Source organism: Triticum urartu, chromosome 1 (assembly GCF_003073215.2).
Source record: "Triticum urartu cultivar G1812 chromosome 1, Tu2.1, whole genome shotgun sequence".
In the NCBI taxonomy this organism is placed as follows: domain Eukaryota; kingdom Viridiplantae; phylum Streptophyta; class Magnoliopsida; order Poales; family Poaceae; genus Triticum; species Triticum urartu.
The window spans coordinates 149,730,094-149,750,087 of record NC_053022.1 but is presented as its reverse complement, the minus strand read 5'-3'; the positions used below and the strand labels follow the sequence as shown (position 1 = coordinate 149,750,087).

General features: G+C 40.2%; 1 long non-coding RNA gene across 3 annotated transcripts; it reads right to left on the bottom strand.

The window, feature by feature from the left end:
• Positions 1-1,369: 1,369 nt before the first annotated feature.
• Positions 1,370-9,018, bottom strand: LOC125552167. 3 transcript variants are annotated; one of them, XR_007303459.1, is made up of 4 exons: positions 8,612-9,018; positions 6,550-7,453; positions 1,504-1,538; positions 1,370-1,395 (listed from the first exon to the last, which is right to left on the bottom strand). It is a non-coding gene; the product is annotated as an uncharacterized LOC125552167 (long non-coding RNA). The 3 variants fall into 3 exon arrangements; XR_007303460.1 differs by lacking the exons at positions 1,370-1,395; positions 1,504-1,538 and adding an exon at positions 4,172-5,853; XR_007303458.1 differs by lacking the exons at positions 1,370-1,395; positions 1,504-1,538 and having other exon boundaries at positions 6,167-7,453.
• Positions 9,019-19,994: the final 10,976 nt, after the last annotated feature.

The window sequence follows — 19,994 nt, the reverse complement described above, 5'->3', positions numbered from 1 at the left end:
CGTAAGGCGGTTGACGCCCTTCTTTCGCCGCAAGAAAGCTAATATACGGATAGAGATCGTGTTAAAATTTCAGCCCAATCGGAGTTACGGATCTCCGGGAATATATAAAATGATGAAAGGGTAGAATCTGAGAACACAGAAATAGAGAGAGACAGAGAGACAGATTCAATCTCGGAGGGGCTCTCGCCCCTCCCACACCATGGAGGCTATGGACCAGAGGGGAAACCCTTCTCCCATCTAGGGAGGAGGTCAAGGTAGAAGAAGAAGGAGGGGGCTCTCTCCCCCTTGCTTCCGATGGCACCGGAGTGCCACTGGGGGCCATCATCATCACCGCAATCTTCACCAACAACTTCACCGCCATCATGACCAACTCTTCCCCCCTCTATGCAGCGGTGTAACCTCTCTCTTACCCGCTGTAATCTCTACTTAAACATGGTGCTCAACGCTATATATTATTTCTCAATGATGTATGACTATCCTATGATGTTTGAGTAGATCTATTTTGTCCTATGGGCTATTTGATGATCAAGATTGGTTTGAGTTGCATGTTTTATTATTGGTGCTCTCTGTGTTGTGCAAGCATGAGGGATTCCCGCTGTAGGGTGTTGCAATACGTTTACGATTCGCTTATAGTGGGTTGCGTGAGTGACTGAAACACAAACCCGAGTAAGGGGGTTGTTGCGTATGGGATAAAGAGGACTTGATGCTTTAATGCTATGGTTGGGTTTTACCTTAATGATCTTTAGTAGTTGTGGATGCTTGCTAGAGTTCCAATAATAAGTGCATATGATCCAAGTAGAGAAAGTATGTTAGCTTATGCCTCTCCCTCATATAAAATTGCAATAATGATTACCGGTCTAGTTATCGATTGTCTAGGGACAAATAACTTTCTCGTAACAACAAGCTCTCTACTATACCTAACTTAGTTGTGTCTTTATCTAAACAGCCCCTACTTTTTATTTACATGCTCTTTATTATCTTGCAAACCTATCCAACAACACCTAAAAAGTACTTCTAGTTTCATACTTGTTCTAGGTAAAGCAAACGTTAAGCGTGCGTAGAGTTGTATCGGTGGTCGATAGAACTTGAGGGAATATTTGTTCTGCCTTTAACTCCTCGTTGGGTTCGACACTCTTACTTATCGAAAATTGTTCCGATCCCCTATACTTGTGGGTTATCAGCAGTAAAAAAAGAAGGCTGCAGAGTTTGTAGTTACCATCATGTAGCTCACTGTTGTGTTGGATAGAGCATAAACAAATAATTTGCTTGCCACCATTCATATCTTCTTGCTAATAATCCTTATCAGTTTCCTCACCTGATGCTTGTTCATGAATATCTCATTGCCCCATATGCAAAAAGGGTCGATGCATGGATCCTTGCCAAGGGCATATGTACCTACAAGCAACATGTCAATATTGGAAGCTAACAAGTGTCCAGGCCTGGATCTATATGCACCACATTATGGAACGACAGGGGGAGTACAAGTCGAGGGATGAAGCTAACCTCGGCGGAAAATGGTGGCCACTCCCGTTGTTGTCCTGCATAAGTAGTGGCAAGGCATGATAAATACAACAACCTTAACATCAAACAAATATAGTAAAGGTAAAAAACATCATCTCCAAATGATAGCTTGAATGTGTTGGTTTCAGCATGCTGTTAAAGCAGATATAAAATGAAAGGCAATGTTACCGACAACAGGCTTAACAGCCATCAAAATTGCAATTCAAACTGGTATTGTTGAAAATGAATAAAACGTAGGTAATGCTTAAACACTACACTGGATAAATGTATAAAACTAAAATAAAGGGCATGTGTTAACTACACCAGGAATAACAAGAACTAAATATAGCCGTTCAAACTAGTATTGGTGTAGTCGAGCGGCACAGTTCCGACTTGCACATAATGAACAACACATTGTGAATGACTGAAATAAACAAGGCATAAATGACTAGTATAACAACCAAATATAGCCATTGAAAACTAGACAGAGTCTCACTTCAACCAACCTAACAAGCAAATACAGATAAATAGGGCATATGCTTGAAAACTGGACAAATGCTCACTTCAACCAACCTAACAAGCAGATAAAGATAAACAAGGCATCTGCTTGATAACTGGACGAATGCTAAAAAAACCAACCTAACAACCAAATACAGATAAACAAGGCATCTCCTTGATAACTGGACAAATGCTCACTGCAACCAAGCTAAGAACCAAATACATATAAACAAGGCATCTGCTCGATAACTAAAAAAATGCTCACTACAACCAACCTAACACTACTAGGGAAAAGCCTATACACAGAATCTTACCAGCAGCGCGCTTTAAAATCAGGCGCTGCTGCTAAGTAGCAGTAGCGCGGGTTTTTAACCCTCGCTACTACTAAGTTGATAGCAGTAGCGTTGGTTTTTTACCCTCGCTACTATTAAGCGGTCTCTACCGTGCCCCCCGGGACATGCCATAGTAGTAGCACGGGTTTTTAACCCTCGCTACTACTAAGTTGATAGCAGTAGCGCTGGTTTTTACCCCTCGCTACTACTAAGCGGTCTCTACCGTGCCCCTGGGCCATGCCATAGTAGTAGCGAGGGTTATAAACCCGCGCTACTACTAAGTTTTTACCCCTCGCTACTACTAAGAGGTCTCAACCGTGGCCCTCCGGGACATGCCATAGTAGTAGCGAGGGGTAAAATCCCTCGCTACTACTAAAGGTCCCATTTTGAAACTCTACCCCCCCTGTGGATCGCCTTTTCGGTTTTGTAAAAAGCAAAAGAAAATGATAAAAACTTCAAAAATTAAAATCCTTTGAGATGTAGTTATGTTACTACATCTACTAGTTAGGAAAATTTAAAAACTTAAATTTGGACATGTTTTGCAAAAAGTGTAGGGAAAATGTAAAACGGCTATAACTTTTGCATACGATGTTAGAAAAAAACGTATAATATATCAAAATGTTCCAAAAATTAAAATCCTTCGAGATGTAGTTATGTTACTACATCTACTAGTTAGGAAAATTTAAAAACTTAAATTTGGACATGTTTTGCAAAAAGTGTAGGAAAAATGTAAAACGGCTATAACTTTTGCATACGATGTTAGAAAAAACGTATAATATATCAAAATGTTTCAAAAATTAAAATCCTTCGAGATGTAGTTATGTTACATCTACTAGTTAGGAAAATTTAAAAACTTAAATTCGGACATGTTTTGCAAAAAGTGTAGGGAAAATGTAAAACGGCTATAACTTTTGTATACGATGTCAGAAAAAACGTATAATATATCAAAATGTTTCAAAAATTAAAATCCTTCGAGATGTAGTTATGTTACTACATCTACTAGTTAGGAAAATTTAAAAACTTAAATTTGAACATGTTTTGCAAAAAGTGTAGGGAAAATGTAAAACGGCTATAACTTTTGCATACGATGTCAGAAAAAAACGTATAATATATCAAAATGTTCAGCACGAAAATCTGCATACGATGGAGACAGCCTATGGCATGTTTGCAAATTTTTAGAATCCTCAAATTCTAAAAGGAAAAAAGTTATGCTCAAATTTCAGTTTTTTTTTAATTTTGGTCAAATCTGGTCAAACTGTGGTCAAACTACTTATTCAAGAAGTATTAGTGTTACTAAATAATTATTCAAGAATATTAGTGTTACTAAATAATTATTTCAGTTTTTTGGAATTTTGGTCAAATCTGGTCAAACTTTGGTCAAACTTTGGTCAAAATGTGGTCAAACTCCTTATTCAAGAAATATTAGTGTTACTAAATAATTATTGTTTTTTAGAACAATAGTTTTAAACTCAAACAGTGAAATGTGTGACTTCATGCTCAAGCTAAACTCCCGAGGGTTAATAGGATTGACATCTTACTATTGTCAGGAAAACAACAAGTGCAGACTTGGAATCGAGGGAGAATAGAACCCGGAAGTTAAGCGTGCTCAGGCTGTAGTAGTGAGAGGATGGGTGACCGTCCGGGAAGTTAGATGATTTGGAATGATGAGGGGTGATTAGAGATTAATTGAGCAGCGATGAGGGTGATTAGAGATTAGAGGTTAAAATAATTCAGAAATTTGAAAATTCACGCAAAAAATTCGAAAAAAAATTCTACAGGTTAGTAGTAGCGCGGGTGGCACCCGCGCTGCTGCTATACGTTAGCTGTAGACAAATGCTACTACAACAAAGGGTACGGGTTGGCAAGCTAGAAAAGGTAAGATTTGCTGATAGAATGTTGCCTCACATTTCATCGACAGGATCCTTCTAGTTGGAAGAGCACAGACCCATGGTGCGCTCTCTGATGTCACAGATGGGCTATTTCACCTTGGAAGAACCTTCGTGGGTGCCCTCCTCGTGGTCGTGGTCCATGAGAGCTGACTTGTCAATTGAGGATCCCAAGCCGTCGCCGTAGAACGTGTCCTTCAAAAATGACAAAATGGGCTCGATGGCGTATAAAGCTCGCAAATCCTTGACCGCTTGGCAGAGGAGATCAACGGCAGGGCCGTCGAAGAGATCGACGGCAGTTGAACCAGAGGGGTTGGGGATGGACCACTTAACCTGTGACATGGCCCGCATGAAGCCGTCGCTGTGGCCGATCTTGATGTTGTAGCCAGGTTTCCCGAGATACAGTAATACGCTAGCCCGCTGACATGAAGCCATCGGCATGGCAACATATTCAATGTCTTCACCGGCTTCCGCAGCGACGTGTTGCTCCGGGATCGACAGGTCAGGGCGAACGGCGGTCACCTCGCCAACATCCACCGGAGAGGCCATGATAAACCTCTTCTTGGCCGAACGCTCGTCGGGCTCCCCGAGATATGTGGTCGAGCTTAGGCTGCGACATTCTGGAGCAACGGATGTGGATCTGTCAGGGAGGGACATCGCAGGCCTCATCTAAAAACTCAGGGGAGTGGGGCGACGGTATGGGAATCGTTGGGTAACCTGAACTTTACTATCTAAGCTAGGAGGAACAGGCAGACCGGCAGGGGTTGGCGACGGCGACGGCGGCGGCCGTGAGCTAGGGTTCGAGGCGGGAAGGGGGCGGGTGAGGGACTGTGGAGGGGGAGTTGGTGTTTGAGGATATGCCGCGAGTACTGAAAATTATAGTAATTGTGGATGGAGATGGTGGTGGACGAGGGAGGGCAACGGTTCAAATGCCTCGACTACTGCAATTTTTCTATAAGGTCGATGCTAAAGGAGTGTGGGCGATGGTTGAAGTACGATGGCTACTAAAATTTGGATAAAGGAATTGATGTGTTGCGGGAGTGCCCAAGAACGTGCATGGTCCAATAGCAATATGCGTGTATGATAATAAGGAAAAGTGGCAGGGAACCGCGGATTTTTGCAACGCTCAAGGCGGGTAGTTTCTTTTTATATTTCTAGCTAGCTGGTCTATCACACACCGTTCATCCTAATTTCCAAATAAACTTACCCGCCTTTAGCTTGCACAGGTGGTGGTTTTACAGCGCACTTGCATCGCACACGGTTAAGCTAGTACCTCCACCCTTTGCTCGCGCTTGCATGGTCGTGGTGATTTTACAGTGCACTTGCATCGCACATGGTTGAGCCAGTACCTCCACCTTTGCTTGCGCTTGCGCAGGCGTGGTGATTCACAGCACACTTGTATCGCACATAGTTAAGGTATTATATCCGTGTCCGTTGAGCGTCATCAGAGTCTTTGCAGCAAAAAATAACGTTAGAGAGGGTCAGAAGACAGCCACACCAGCATGTGGCCCAAATATATATGAGTGAAACGGGTGGTCTGTGATGTTCAAAATTCCAATGCACAACTTTGACCGCGCGGGCCCACGGTTGGGCGCGTCGTCGAAGATCGATGAGAGGGGTCAGAAGTCAAGAACCACCTGAAAGTGGGCAAATATATGTAGGAATACTAGGGATGTTTATAACTTTAAATACACAATGCATAACTTTGGGGATACCTGCCTCGCAAACCCGAAAGCACCATATATATATATATATACATACATATATATATACATATATATATACATATATATATATATATACTAGCAAAAGAGCTCGTGTGTTGCAACGGGAGAAAAAAAAATATCACACACCTTCCCACGGGTCTACAGCTGCCTCTATTTCAAAGTGACATCTTTTTTTAAAGTAGTAGCTAATCTAAAGTAATTTATTCAGATACTAACTCGTTAGTTCCTCTGAAAAAATTAGGACATTAGTTCTATTTCTATCTTCTTCTGCCTAACTTTTACCCATTCGCTAGTATCGTGAATATAAATCTCCTAATAATCAAGTTACACAGATAAGATACTAACATAATGACAAAACTATCAAGCTACTGGATGAGTGGAATTATCAGAAAACCTAGGGAGAACTATTCCAATTAAGCTATTCTCGTTGTTTATTCTCAAGTCAGATACCTAAACAGCAAAACTCTACAGAATAATGTAAAACTATGTCTTCTTTTGATTACAGATATCCTACTAAATAGCAGATTAAATTATTGTGACCATTTTCTTCTAAAAAAAGAAACATAATTGTTTTTTTAGAGGAAACATGCATGCATTGTTGCTCACCTCGTCTATCCCATGAAAAGAAACATAATGGTCTCGGCGATGAATGACAATGTGGCAAACTTGTGTCTGCAGCTGCCGACGTTCTTGCTACCGCCTACACCCGGTGCATGGTGCCTTCATCCCTGACGGCTGAGGAGGCTAGTGCCGGTGGTCACGTGGAGCGCTTCTTTTGCCGTCTCCGCCGTAACGCTGATTGGATGTGTGCGTGAACGGGGTAAAAACCCGCCAGGAGGAGAGGCCACCAGCACGCAGAAGACGGCCTCCCCCGCCTGACCCTAGTGCCCCATTCCAAACCCCTCCTGCTGCCGCATCCATCTCGAGTGCCACCTCCCCCGGCCGTCTCCTCTGACTCGTCCATCATCTTATTTCCTCGAGCGCCGCCCATCTTCTTCTCTCCTCGGTCGCCTTGCAGCGCCCCTGCTAGACCAACCTCGGCCTCTATCGCTCGTCGCCTACCTCGTCCCGCTGTTGCTGCCCCCTGCATCACCGTTTTTGTCTCCATGCATCCGAGCAAGTTTTCTTCCTTCATGTGATTTCTTCACATCCATAGCAATCTGCGTAAGTACGTCCGTTCTCTCGTAGGAATCATCTGGCAGCCAGCTTCTGGGTATGTGCAAGTTTTGCACGTATATTAACTGGTTACATATACAACACCTGAGCTTGTTATTGTTGGACGACAGGCAGTGCTAATAGTTCACCTGAGGTACTTCTTAACAGTGGTGGCAGAGGTTCATGTGTCTATCTGGTTCTGAAGACCAAAGATGATGTTGAAATAGTTGGTGATGGAAATTCATCACCATCTATTAGTTTATCTGAATGCAAAACACTCAATTCAGAATGTTTTTTGTTAAGGCCGGTTATCAAAATCCTGAATAGTAGTTGGTTCATCGTTGTGGTCCATTTTCTGCAATCACGATAAAAAATAGACGTTAAACATCTCATACTCACATTGTTTAAACAACAATTCGGAAAATGAATGCATGAAGAGTTATAACCCATCTAGCTTAACATAACTATTTAATAGGTTTAGTTTCTATTCCTGTCAAATCTGAATGTAAATACGACAACAGTTACCAACTTCATGATGTGCGTATCAGGACAACAAAAACTTTCTGGAGTATGCATACTAATACTCCAATTTTGGAGTTGGCATACTGATAGTCCAAAGTAAAAAAGGTACATCATATCATACATTTCCGAGAACGGCAGCCCATTGATATTTGGAAAAGAGGTTTGAGGTGAACCAGATCTTGAAGCAAGTTAATTCTCAATCATGTGTCATGTCACAAAAAGCCATCAAAAGAAACCGATCAATCAATTCAGATCAAATTCTACTGACACGTCCATCTCCCTTGTTCATCCAGAAGGAAGCAGAAATAGGTGTCCTAACAGCCAGCGACACCAAGAGAACCACAAGCGGGACGGCCGTCGGCCACACACCTCCCACGCTCGGTCAACGTGGCTCTGCTAGAGGACAACCACATGGGCATCGCACTGACTCGAAGACCACATGCATGTGGAGCATGATCATGGCGGCAGACTCCGACGACCACGAGTGCAGCAACTCCGGCGGCCAACAAACTTGTGTATGTGCTAGGTACTGTTGTGAATAGAAGGAACTTGCAGGCTTGCTATGAATGTGATGGAAAAATGGCGTTGTAGAACTGTGATGTCCTGACTTGATTGAACGGGAAACAGAAAACAAAAAATGGGAGGGAGATGACCAATTGTCGAGCTGAATGTGGTGTGTACTTGTATTAGTTAAAAGTGATTCATTAGCTGTATGATTTTATCTTTGAAAGATGGTTGGAAGAGAAATCTTATTTACATGTAGATTAATTCTGCAGATGACTGGTCATGTTTTTGCTTGTTTGCAAGCTGCAACATCTGAGTTTCTTTACTTTGGACATGGAATATGTAGACCGATGGAATTTGACAGCATAATAGCATCTGTATATTACAAAATTTGATAGGCCAATGCAATTTGACAGCAGCTGAAGAACATGGCGATTGAGGACCAGATCGAGGGGGAGTAGGAAAAGAGGGGAGATGAATCAATTACCTGCTGAAAGTGTACGCCACCTGTGGCCTGGTTGGTGTCGCTCGACCGGCCGGCTCTAAATCCCTCCGTCTCCTGCGCCAGCCCACCGTCGCCCCGCTCCGACCAGCTCCCGCCTAGGACGCCGCACCTCCCCTCCTTTCTCCCTTCTTCTCTCCCTCACCTCTATTCTTCTTTTTTGCCCAAGAGCCGCAGATGCCATGTATCCACCCAGGAAGCCACGCCCCGGCCTTCCACAACGTCACTGGCGACCCCGGGGCTGCCGCCCGCCTCCGAATCGACCTCCCCAGCTCCTGCCGTGCACGGACCCGGCCATTGCAAGCAGCTGCCGCCGTCGTTCCGCCGCCCACAGCCGCTCGTTCCGCACGGGTCTTTTTTGCAGCGTTATCTCAGAGCCACCTGAAAGAGGATCGCGGCTTGAATACACCAAAATGCAGGGTTCTTTTTGTAAGAACTAAACGTTTTCTCTGCTAGCCACTTAAAATAAGACTACGGGTTGAATTCACAAAACCACAGGGATCTTTGTGTAAAAATGCCACGACGGTGAACCCGAAGACTCAATCCGTGCTTTATTATTAGGGATATATATATACACACACACATCTATACACCTATATATTGTGCGAATAACTTTGAAAGTTGGTCATTGGATAAAGCCAATCCGATGGTATAGAGATGGCAAATCCGAGCACTACTGGCCGTTGGATATCATCTACATTCCACCAGATTCTACCACATGTACAATCTAGAAGACTCCATGGTTGAACTTAAGTATAATGCACAAATCTCAAAACACGAGCACTTCTCCTTTGTTCTCTAGAATCTTCCATATCTTAATTGCCCAATTTTTTTTCTAAATGAATAGTCACTTTTTGTTTTTACCTTTACAATGCACAATTCCATGAATCTTAATATATATTTTTTTTATAAAACTAATTGATTTTGGATGAGATGAACTATAAGAATTAAACGAACATCTACATCATGCATATATAACTCAAAGCTTACATGCTATAGTGTGATATTTATTCATAATTTAGTTACCAAATCTCATATGGGCAATGCACGTGTACCTTACTAGTATCAATAGGAAACCATCATGGTCAAACCCTTCTCGTTGTTGGGTCAAAGGGATAGATTGTGTGGGGCCCCCTAATTGTCGGTAAAGGATAGTATATATACCTCGGGGAGCGCACAGATATGTGCCGCGTCTATAAGCCGCACAAGGGAGACATGCTCAAGAAAAACACCAAGCCCCCTATACCCTGCATGCAACCTGAAAAAGGTTTATATAATCGCCATGATAGGTCAAGTCAATCATACTTTAATTTTGTAGAGGAAAAAATAACCCATAAAAACATAGTGGGTTTATATAATCGCCATGACAGATCAAGTCAATCATTCTTTAATTTTTTAGAGCAAACAATAACCCATAAAAACATAGTCTAAAACAAGGATCAAAAGGTTTATATAATTAGCAAAACAAGGATCAAAAGGTTTATATAATTGCCATGTTAGGTTGAACAAAACAAGGATCAAAAGGTTTATATAATTAGCAAAACAAGGATCAAAAGGTTTATATAATAACCGTGTCATGGAATTTAAATGAAGCTTGAGATATGCAACTTCCCACCGGGTCACCCATCCTTGGACTACTCCAGCCCGAGCACGCTTAACTTCTACGTTCTGTTCGACTAGGCTAGCGGATGGGAAGTCGGCCCTTGCTGGTAAGAATTGCCTCCTTTCCATTAAGGCATTTCATGTTGGTCACCCTATGGGACCTACTCCCTCCTATCACACACATTTGTGCTTTTATAAACTGTGTGGGATATTTTAGATGGCCAGTTTGTCGCCGCTAGCCTTCAATGAGCACTAACACTGATAGCGGGAAAATGATGGGAGAAGAGGCGGGAAACCGATGAGAGGCGTGGTGAGAACTGATGACCCAATCAATTGTAGCTCTTTTCGTAAGTAAGAGTGTCGAACCCAGGGAGGAGCAGAAGGAAATGGCAAGTAGTTTGCAGTAAGGTAATGTCTGCAAGTGCTGAAATTGTGAGTAGCAGAGTAGTTTGATAGCAAGGTAATTTATAATGAACAAGCAACGATAGTAGTAACAAAAGTGCAGAAAGATAGCCCAATCCTTTTGAGGCAAAGGACATGCCAAAATGGTCTCTTATGATAAGCAAAGCGTTCTTGAGGGTACATGGGTATTTCATCTAGTCACTTTCATCATGTTGGTTTAATTCGTGTTCGCTACTTTGATAATTTGATATGTGGGTGGACCGGTGCTTAGGTGTTGTTCTTACTTGAACAAACATCCTACTTATGATTAACCCTCCCGCAAGCATCCGCAACTACGAGAAAAGTATTAAGAATAAATTCTAACCATAGCATTAAACTTTTGGATCCAATCGGTCCCTTACGGAATAGCGCATAAACTGGGGTTTAAGTTTCTGTCACTCTCGCAACCCATCATCTAATTTCTACTCCACAATGCATTCGCTTAGGCCCAAATATGGTGAAGTGTCATGTAGTCGACGTTCACATGACACCACTAAGGGAATCACAACATACATACTATCAAAATATCAAACATATATCAAATTCACATGATTACTTGCAACATCATTTCTCCCATGACCTCAAGAACAAAGGTAACTACTCAAAAATGATAAACATGTTCATGATCATAGGGGTATTAAATAGCATATTGGATCTGAACATATAATCTTCCACCGAATAAACCATATAGTAATCAACTACAAGATGTAATCAACACTACTAGTCACCCACAAGTACCAATCTATAGTTCCGGTAACAAGATTGAACACAAGAGATGAACTAGGGTTTGAGAGGAGATGGTGCTGTTGAAGATATTGATGGAGATTTCCCTCCCCAAGATGGGAGAGTTGTTGGTGATGATGATTCCCCCTCTGGGAGGGAAGTTCCCCCAGCGGAATCACTCCACCGGAGGGCAAAAGTGCTCCTGCCCAAGTTCCGCCACGAGGCGGCGGCGCTTCGTCCCGAAGGTCCTCTCCTTATTTTTTCTTGGTCGAAATGACTTATATACCAAAATATGGGCGCCGGAGGTGGGCCGAGGATGGCACAACCCACCAGGTCGTGCTTGGGCTCCCTAGCACGCCCAGGTGGGTTGTGCCCACCTAGTGGGCCCCCTCTGGTACTTATTTGCTCCAATAATTCTTAAATAATCCATAAAAAATCTCCGTGAAGTTTCAGCTTGTTTGGAGTTGTGCAGAATAGGTGGCCTGGCGTAGCTTTTCTAGGTCCAGATTTCCAGCTGCCAGAATTCTCCCTCTTGGTGTGTACCTTGCAAATTATGAGAGAAAAGGCATTAGAATTACTCCAAAAACAAAAGGCATTATTATGGATAAAAACATTATAAATAACAGTAAGAAAACATGATGCAAAATTGACGTATCAACTCCCCCAAGCTTAGATCTTGCTTGTCCTCAAGCGAAAACCAAAATCGGAAAACATGTCCAGATGCTTTGAGAGAGAGGTGTCGATAAAAACAAAATACAGACATAAAAGCATCATGTTGATTATTATAACAGCAACAAAATTAAACATAGAACTTTTATCATATACTTCTCATGAATAAGTAATAGTTCATCACACAAATGAAGTATAAAGCACAAACTCTATTAGAAACCAAGAAACTATGTTCTCAGTCAACTTTGGAACTACAATTCATCATCTTTTCAGGAAGGGTCACGTGTCAAAGCCTTTAGGCAAGTCCACATATTCAACCATCATATAGTCTTCTATGATTGCTAACACTCGTCATGTACACATGAGCAAAACTTTTCAACCGGACACATAGAAAGATAGGGACTTATGGTTTTGCCTCCCAACGTACTCACCTCAAGGGTGATGTTAACAATAATAACTCATGCCACCCATATTCAACTAGACATATGTGCCTAGATCTTTCCTCACCACATGATGCTTGCCGAAGGAGAAAAATAAAAGGAATAGAGAGAAAAACTTTGACTCTTGCATAAAAGTAAATACATAGAAGTAAAAGATAGGCCCTTCGTTGAGGGAAGTAGAGGTTTCCATGCGCTTATTTGTTTGTATGCTCAATCGCTTAGAGAAAAAGAACGTCATGTTACATTGCCCCTTGTGATAGCAACATTTATTATGCAGTCTATCACTTTTATTCTTCACCATCACGAGTTCGTGCAATGCTCAATTTTCTCTTAGACTAAATGATCTCACACTTTTAGAAGCAATTTTTATTGCCTTTTTGCACCGATGACAACTTACTTGAGGGATCTTGCTCAATCCGTAGGTAGGTATGGTGGACACTTGAAAATAAGATTTGGGTCTAAGGGTTTTTGGATGCACAAGTAGTATCTCTACTTAGTGCGGAATTTGGGGCTAGCAAAGATGGGGGGCAAGCACCACATGTTAAAGGATCCATGACAATATGACTTCTATGTGAATATGAACAAATAAATCATTATGTTGTCTTCCTTGTCCAACGTCAACAATTTTGGCATATAATATTTTGATGAGGGCTCACAATCACAAAAGATTTCTAGGATAGTATATTATATTTGAATCTTATCTTCCCTTACTAATTCTTTCATGAGTTGCATCATTGACTAATGCTATGTTTGTCAATCTCTAATAAAATTTTCTACTTATACTTTTTGTTATGTGGTGCCATCACCTAACATACGATTAGTATATAATATTTTCTTTATTTATTTCCTTTCTTTTATTTATTTATTATTTCTTTTCCTTATTTGCAACATGAAAGTAAAGAAAGAAAAAAAATCACAGTAAACTTTATTATATAACTTGCACAAGATTACAAGGATATATCACTAAGCAAACTATCAAAGAAGAAAGGATCGAACTAAACTTTTATTCATCTAAAGCAAAATGATCGAACTAAAATAAGTAAAAGCAAAGGGATAGTGGTATGATACGATACCGGGGCACCTCCCCTAAGATTGGCGAAAGCAAAGTGGAGTGCCCATACCCGATACTCAGTTTTCTTTTGGTGGTGAAGGAGGTGATGTTGGTGAAGAAGTAGAGATCTTATCCTCAGATTTCCATGGCAGTGGTCCACCATCATAAGAGGAGGAGTGAGTCTCACGAGTCCTGCAGCTAGCAGCCAAACTCATACCTTTAAACCTCGCCTCATATTCAAAGACTTGGTTTTGAAGATCATATATCTGGCTTTGGAGAATGTTGATTTGCTCATTGAGGGTGAAGATGATGTCCTTCATGGGCTTTCCATCCACCTTGAGATTATGGGAAAGGTCTGTGATCATGAGGTGATTGCCATTGAGCCCAAGCTCCACCATCCCCTTGCATCGAAAGACGTCTTGCTCCACAGCTTCAAGCCTGGCCTCCACGGTTCCCGTCCCCTTGGTACATGGCACATCACGGAGGTGAAGCACCCCCTCATGCATTTGGATGACCTGAGGGTGCTGCACCACTTCCCGCAGATATGGGTTGATTACTTTCTTGAAGAACTTGTCCTTGGAGGAGCTTTAAGAGGCCATGGTAGATGGGATTTCATAGAAAACAGTAAGGAAAAAGAGAACAGAGGATTTCTCCATGATACGGTGATCAACAGGTTCGGGGAGTATATATAGATTTTTTATCTTGGTGGACAAGTATATGGCAGAAAAATGGAGTCCAGAAGGTGTCCCAAGTGGGCACAACTCACCTGGGCGCGCCAGGAGCCCACCAGGGGACACTTCCTGGAATTTCTTTATTTCCAAAATTCTTAAACATTCCAAAACTGATGAAAAATATTTTTGCGGATATTTCGGAGTCCGTTTACTTACCGTATCATGTACCTCCTTATTTTCACGATTCTGGAGAGTCCGGAAGGACTGTTTTATGTGTTCTTCCAGTGTCATAGTTTGGATAATATTACTATCAACATTAATAGGCGTACCTGAGATATAATGCTTTATGCGTTGCCCATTGACAACTTTTGGGTTAGTACCTTCGGAATTATTTATTTTTATGGCTCCAGACCGATAAACCTCCTCGATGACATATGTGCCTTCCCATTTTGTGAGGAGTTTTCCTGCAAAGAATCTGAAACGAGAGTTGTACAAAAGAACATATTCTTTGACTTTAAACTCATGCTTTTGGATCCTTTTGTCATGCCATCTTTTAACCTTTTCTTTAAATAATTTTGCATTTTCATAAGCTTGGGTTCTCCATTCATCTAGAGAGCTAATATCAAATAACCTCTTTTCACCAGCAAGTTTGAAGATAATTGAGTTCTTTGATTGCCCAAAATGCTTTATGTTCTAACTCAAGAGGCAAATGACAACCCTTTCCATAAACCATTTTATAAGGAGACATACCCATAGGATTTTTATATGTTGTTCTATAATCCCAAAGTGCATCATCTAATTTCTTAGACCAATTCTTCCAGGACCTATTGACGGTCTTTTGCAAAATTAATTTTATTTCTCTATTGCTAAGTTTAACTTGGCCACTAGATTGAGGATGATAAGGTGATGCAATTCTATGGTTAACATCATACTTGCCAAGCATTTTACGGAAAGCACCATGAATAAACTGTGAAGCACCATCAGTCATTAAATATATAGGGACTCCAAACCTTGGGAAAATAACTTCCTTAAGCATTCTAATAGAGGTGTTGTGATCAGCACTACTGGTTGGAATAGCTTCTACCCATTTAGTAACATAATCAACAGCAAACAAAATATGAGTATACCCATTAGAGGAAGGAAATGGTCCCATATAATCAAATCCCCAAACATCAAATGGTTCAACGGCAAGTGAATAATTCATAGGAATTTCTTGACGCTTACCGATATTACCTATTCTTTGACATTGATCACAAGATAAGACGAACTTACGGGCATCCTTGAAGAGAGTAGGCCAATAAAATCCAGACTGCAATACCTTGTGAGCAGTTCTATCTCCAGCATGATGCCCTCCATAAGCTTCGGAAGGACATTTCCGTAGGATTTGTCCCTGTTCATGCTCAGGTGCACAATGTCTAATAATACCATCTACTCTTTCTTTATAAAGATGTGGGTTATCCTAAAAGTAATGTCTTAGATCATAGAAGATTTTTTTCTTTTGTTGGTATGTAAAGCTAGGTGGTAAATATTTAGCAACAATGTAATTAGCATAGTCAGCATACCAAGGAGTACTATGAGAAACATTTATTGCAGCTAACTGCTCATCAGGAAAACTATTATCAATAGGTAGTGGGTCATCAAGCACATTTTCTAGCCTAGATAAATTATCAGCTACTAGGTTCTCAGCTCCTTATCTATCATTGATATGTAAATCAAATTCTTGTAACAAGAGAACCCATCGAATAAGTCTAGGTTTAGAATCTTTCTTTTCCACAAGATATTTAATAGCAGCATGGTCGGTGTGAACAGTTACTTCAGAATCAACAATATAAGGTCTAAACTTATCACAAGCAAACACCACTGTTAAGAATTCTTTTTTAGTAGTAGCATAATTTCTTTGAGAACTGTCTGGAGTTTTACTAGCATAATGACTAACATTAAGGTTTTTATTAACTCTTTGTCCTAGAACAGCACCAATAGCATAATCACTAGCATCACACATAATTTCAAAAGGCAAGTTCCAATCAGGTGGTTGAACAATAGGTGCAGAAATTAAGGCTTTCTTAAGTGTTTCAAAGGCTTCTAAACAATCATCATCAAAAACAAAAGGAATATCCTTTTGCAAGAGACTAGTGAGAGGCCTAGAAATTTTTGAAAAGTCTTTGATAAATCTCCTATAGAAACCAGCATGACCTAAGAAACTATGAATACCTTTTATATCTTTAGGACATGTCTCAATTGCATCAACCTTAGCTTTGTCCAATTCAATACCTCTTTCAGAAATTTTATGACCCAATACAATGCCTTCATTAACCATAAAGTGGCACTTCTCCTAATTCAAGACAAGATTTGTTTGTTCACATCTATGCAAAACTCGATCAAGATTGCTTAAACAATCATCAAAAGATTTCCCATAAATAGAAAAGTCATCCATGAAAACCTCAACAATCTTTTCAAGGTGGCAGGTGCATTACATAAACCAAAAGGCATACGTCTATAAGCATAGGTTCCAAAGGGACAAGTAAAAGTGGTCTTTTCTTAATCAGCTTGAGAAACAGGTATTTGTGAAAAGCCAGAATATCCATCAAGGAAGCAAAAGTGTGTGTGCTTAGATAATCTTTCAACCATTTGGTCAATAAAAGGCAGAGGGTAATGATCTTCTCTAGTTGCTTTGTTTAATTTTCTAATATCTATTACCATTCTATAGCCTATAACAATTCTTTGTGGAATAAGTTCATTCTTATCATTAGGAACAAAAGTTATACCTCCTTTCTTAGGAACACAATGAACAGGACTTACCCATCTACTATCAGCTATAGGATAGGTTATACCTGCTTCCAGAAGTTCTAATATTTCCGTTCTTACCACTTCTTTCATATTTAGATTTAACCGATGTTGGTGATCAACAACGGGTTTAGTGTCAGGTTCCATATTAATTTTGTGCTGACATAGAGTGGGACTAATGCCCTTTAAATCATCAAGAGTATATCCAATAGTAGCTCGGTGCTTCCTTAGAACTTTCAATAATATTTCTTCTTCATGATTTGAAAGGTTAACACTAATAATATCAGGATATATCTTCTTTTCATCAAGATAATCATATTTCAAAGTGTCTAGAAATTGTTTTATTTCAAACACATGATCACCTTTAGGTGGAGGAGGAGCTCCTAGAGTTTCAATAGGCAAATTGTTTTTAAGTAGAGGACGTTGTTCAAAGATTTTTTTATCTATTTCATTTCTTTCATGCATATGTAAATCATTCTCATGGTCTAGCAAATATTGTTCTAAAGGATCAGTAGGTGGTTCAACAATAGAAGCGAGACCAATTAATTAATCCTTACTAGGTAATTCTTTTTCATGAAGATTTCTACTAAACTTGGAAAAATTAAAGTCATGATAATCATTACCAAAACTAACACCGACAGTTTGTTTCCCACAATCTATTCTAGCATTAACGGTGTTTAAGAAAGGTCTACCAAAGATAATGGGACAAAAGTCATCTTGTGGGGAACCAAGAACAAGAAAAGCAGTAGGGTACTTTATTTTCCCACACAAGACTTCAACATCTCTAACAATCCCAATTGGTGATATTGTGTCTCTATTTGCAAGTTTAATAGTAACATCTATTTCTTTTATCTCTGCGGGTGCTATGTCATTCATAATTTCTTGATATAAGGTATAAGGAATAGCACTCACACTAGCACCTATGTCACATAAACCATGATAAAAGTGATCTCCTATTTTAATTAAGATGATAGGCATGCCAACAACAGGTCTATGTTTGCCCTTTTTATCAGGTTTGGCAATTCTAGCAGCTTCTTCATAGAAGTAAATAACATGCCCATCCATATCTTCTTCCAAGAGATCTTTAACCATAGCAATAATAGGTTCTACTTTAATTTGTTCATCAAGTCTAGGTGTTCTAATATAGCTTTTGTTAACCACGGTTGAAACTTTAGCATGTTCCTTTATCCTAACCGGGAAAGGTGGTTTCTCAATATAAGCAGAAGGAACAACTACATCAACATTATAAAGTATAGTTTCTTCTTTAACTGGTATCGGTTCTTTACTTTCTTGTTTAATAGGCGGGTGATATTTAAACCACTTCTCCTTAGGGAGTTCAACATGAGTAGCAAATGATTCACAAAAGGAGTCTACTATCTTGGAGTCAAGTCCATATTTAGTGCTAAACTTTTGAAAAGCATCGCTATCCATAAAAGATTTAACACAATCATACTCAAGCTTAATACCTGACTCTTTACCTTTGTCGAGTTCCCAATCTTTAGAGTTGTGTTTAATTCTTTCCAAAAGATCCCACCGGAATTCAATAGTCTTCTTCTTAAAAGAACCAGCACAAGAAGTATCAAGCATGGTTTGATCATTACAAGAAAGCCGAGCATAAAAATTCTGGAAAATAATTTCTCTTGAGAGCTCATGATTGGGGCATGAATATAACATTGACTTAAGCCTCCCCCAAGCTAGAGAGATACTTTCTCCTTCATGAGGCCAAAAATTATATATATAATTCCGATCACGATGAACTAGATGCATAGGATAATTTCTTTTGGTGGAACTCCAATTTCAAACGATTCCAATTCCAAGATCTAATATCATCGCATAGTCTATACCATGCCAATGCTTTTCCCTTTAAATATAAAGGGAAAACTTTTTTCATACTTTATCCCTGGGTAAACCTGCAAGCTTGAACAATCCACAAATTTGTTCCACATATATCAAGTGCATATCACGATGTTCGGTTCCATCTCCTGCATAAGGATTAGCTAGCAATAGTTCTATCATACCCAAAGGAATTTTGCATTCAATATTTTCAGTAGGTGCAATATGTTGACGGGTAGATAATTGTGGTTCCGGATGAGGTGAAGATACCCTGAACAGACCCCTCAAAGGATTGTTTTCCATAGTAACAAGTGACAATAAATTTCAGCACACTATATAAATGTTTCCTTACCAAAGGCACTTCACTCCCCGGCAACGGCGCTAGGAAATAGCCTTGATAACCGACAAGTATAGGGGATCAATTGTAGCTCTTTTAGATAAGTAAGAGTGTCGAACCCAACGAGGAGCAGAAGGAAATGCCAAGTAGTTCTCAGTAAGGTAATGTGTGCAAGTGCTGAAATTGTGAGTAGCAGAGTAGTTTGATAGCAAGGTAATTTATAACGAACAAGCAACGATAGTAGTAAAAAAAAGTGTAGCAAGGTAGCCCAATCCTTTTGAGGAAAAGGACAGACCAAAATGGTCTCTTATGATAAGAAAAACGTTCTTGAGGGTACACGAGAATTTCATCTAGTCACTTTCATCATGCTGGTTTAATTCATGTTCGCTACTTTGATAATTTGATATGTGGGTGGACCGGTGCTTAGGTGATGTTCTTACTTGAACAAACCCCCTACTTATGATTAACCCTCCCGCAAGCATCCGCAACTACGAGAAAAGTATTAAGAATAGATTCTAACCATAGCATTAAACTTTTGGATCCAATCGGTCCCTTACGGAATAGCGCATAAACTGGGGTTTAAGTTTCTGTCACTCTCACAACCCATCATCTAATTGCTACTCCACAATGCATTCCCTTAGGCCCAAATGTGGTCAAGTTTCATGTAGTCGACGTTCACATGACACCACTAAGGGAATTACAACACACATACTATCAAAATATCGAACACATATCAAATTCACATGATTACTTGCAACATGATTTCTCCCATGACCTGAAGAACAAAGGTAACTATTCACAAATGATAAACATGCTC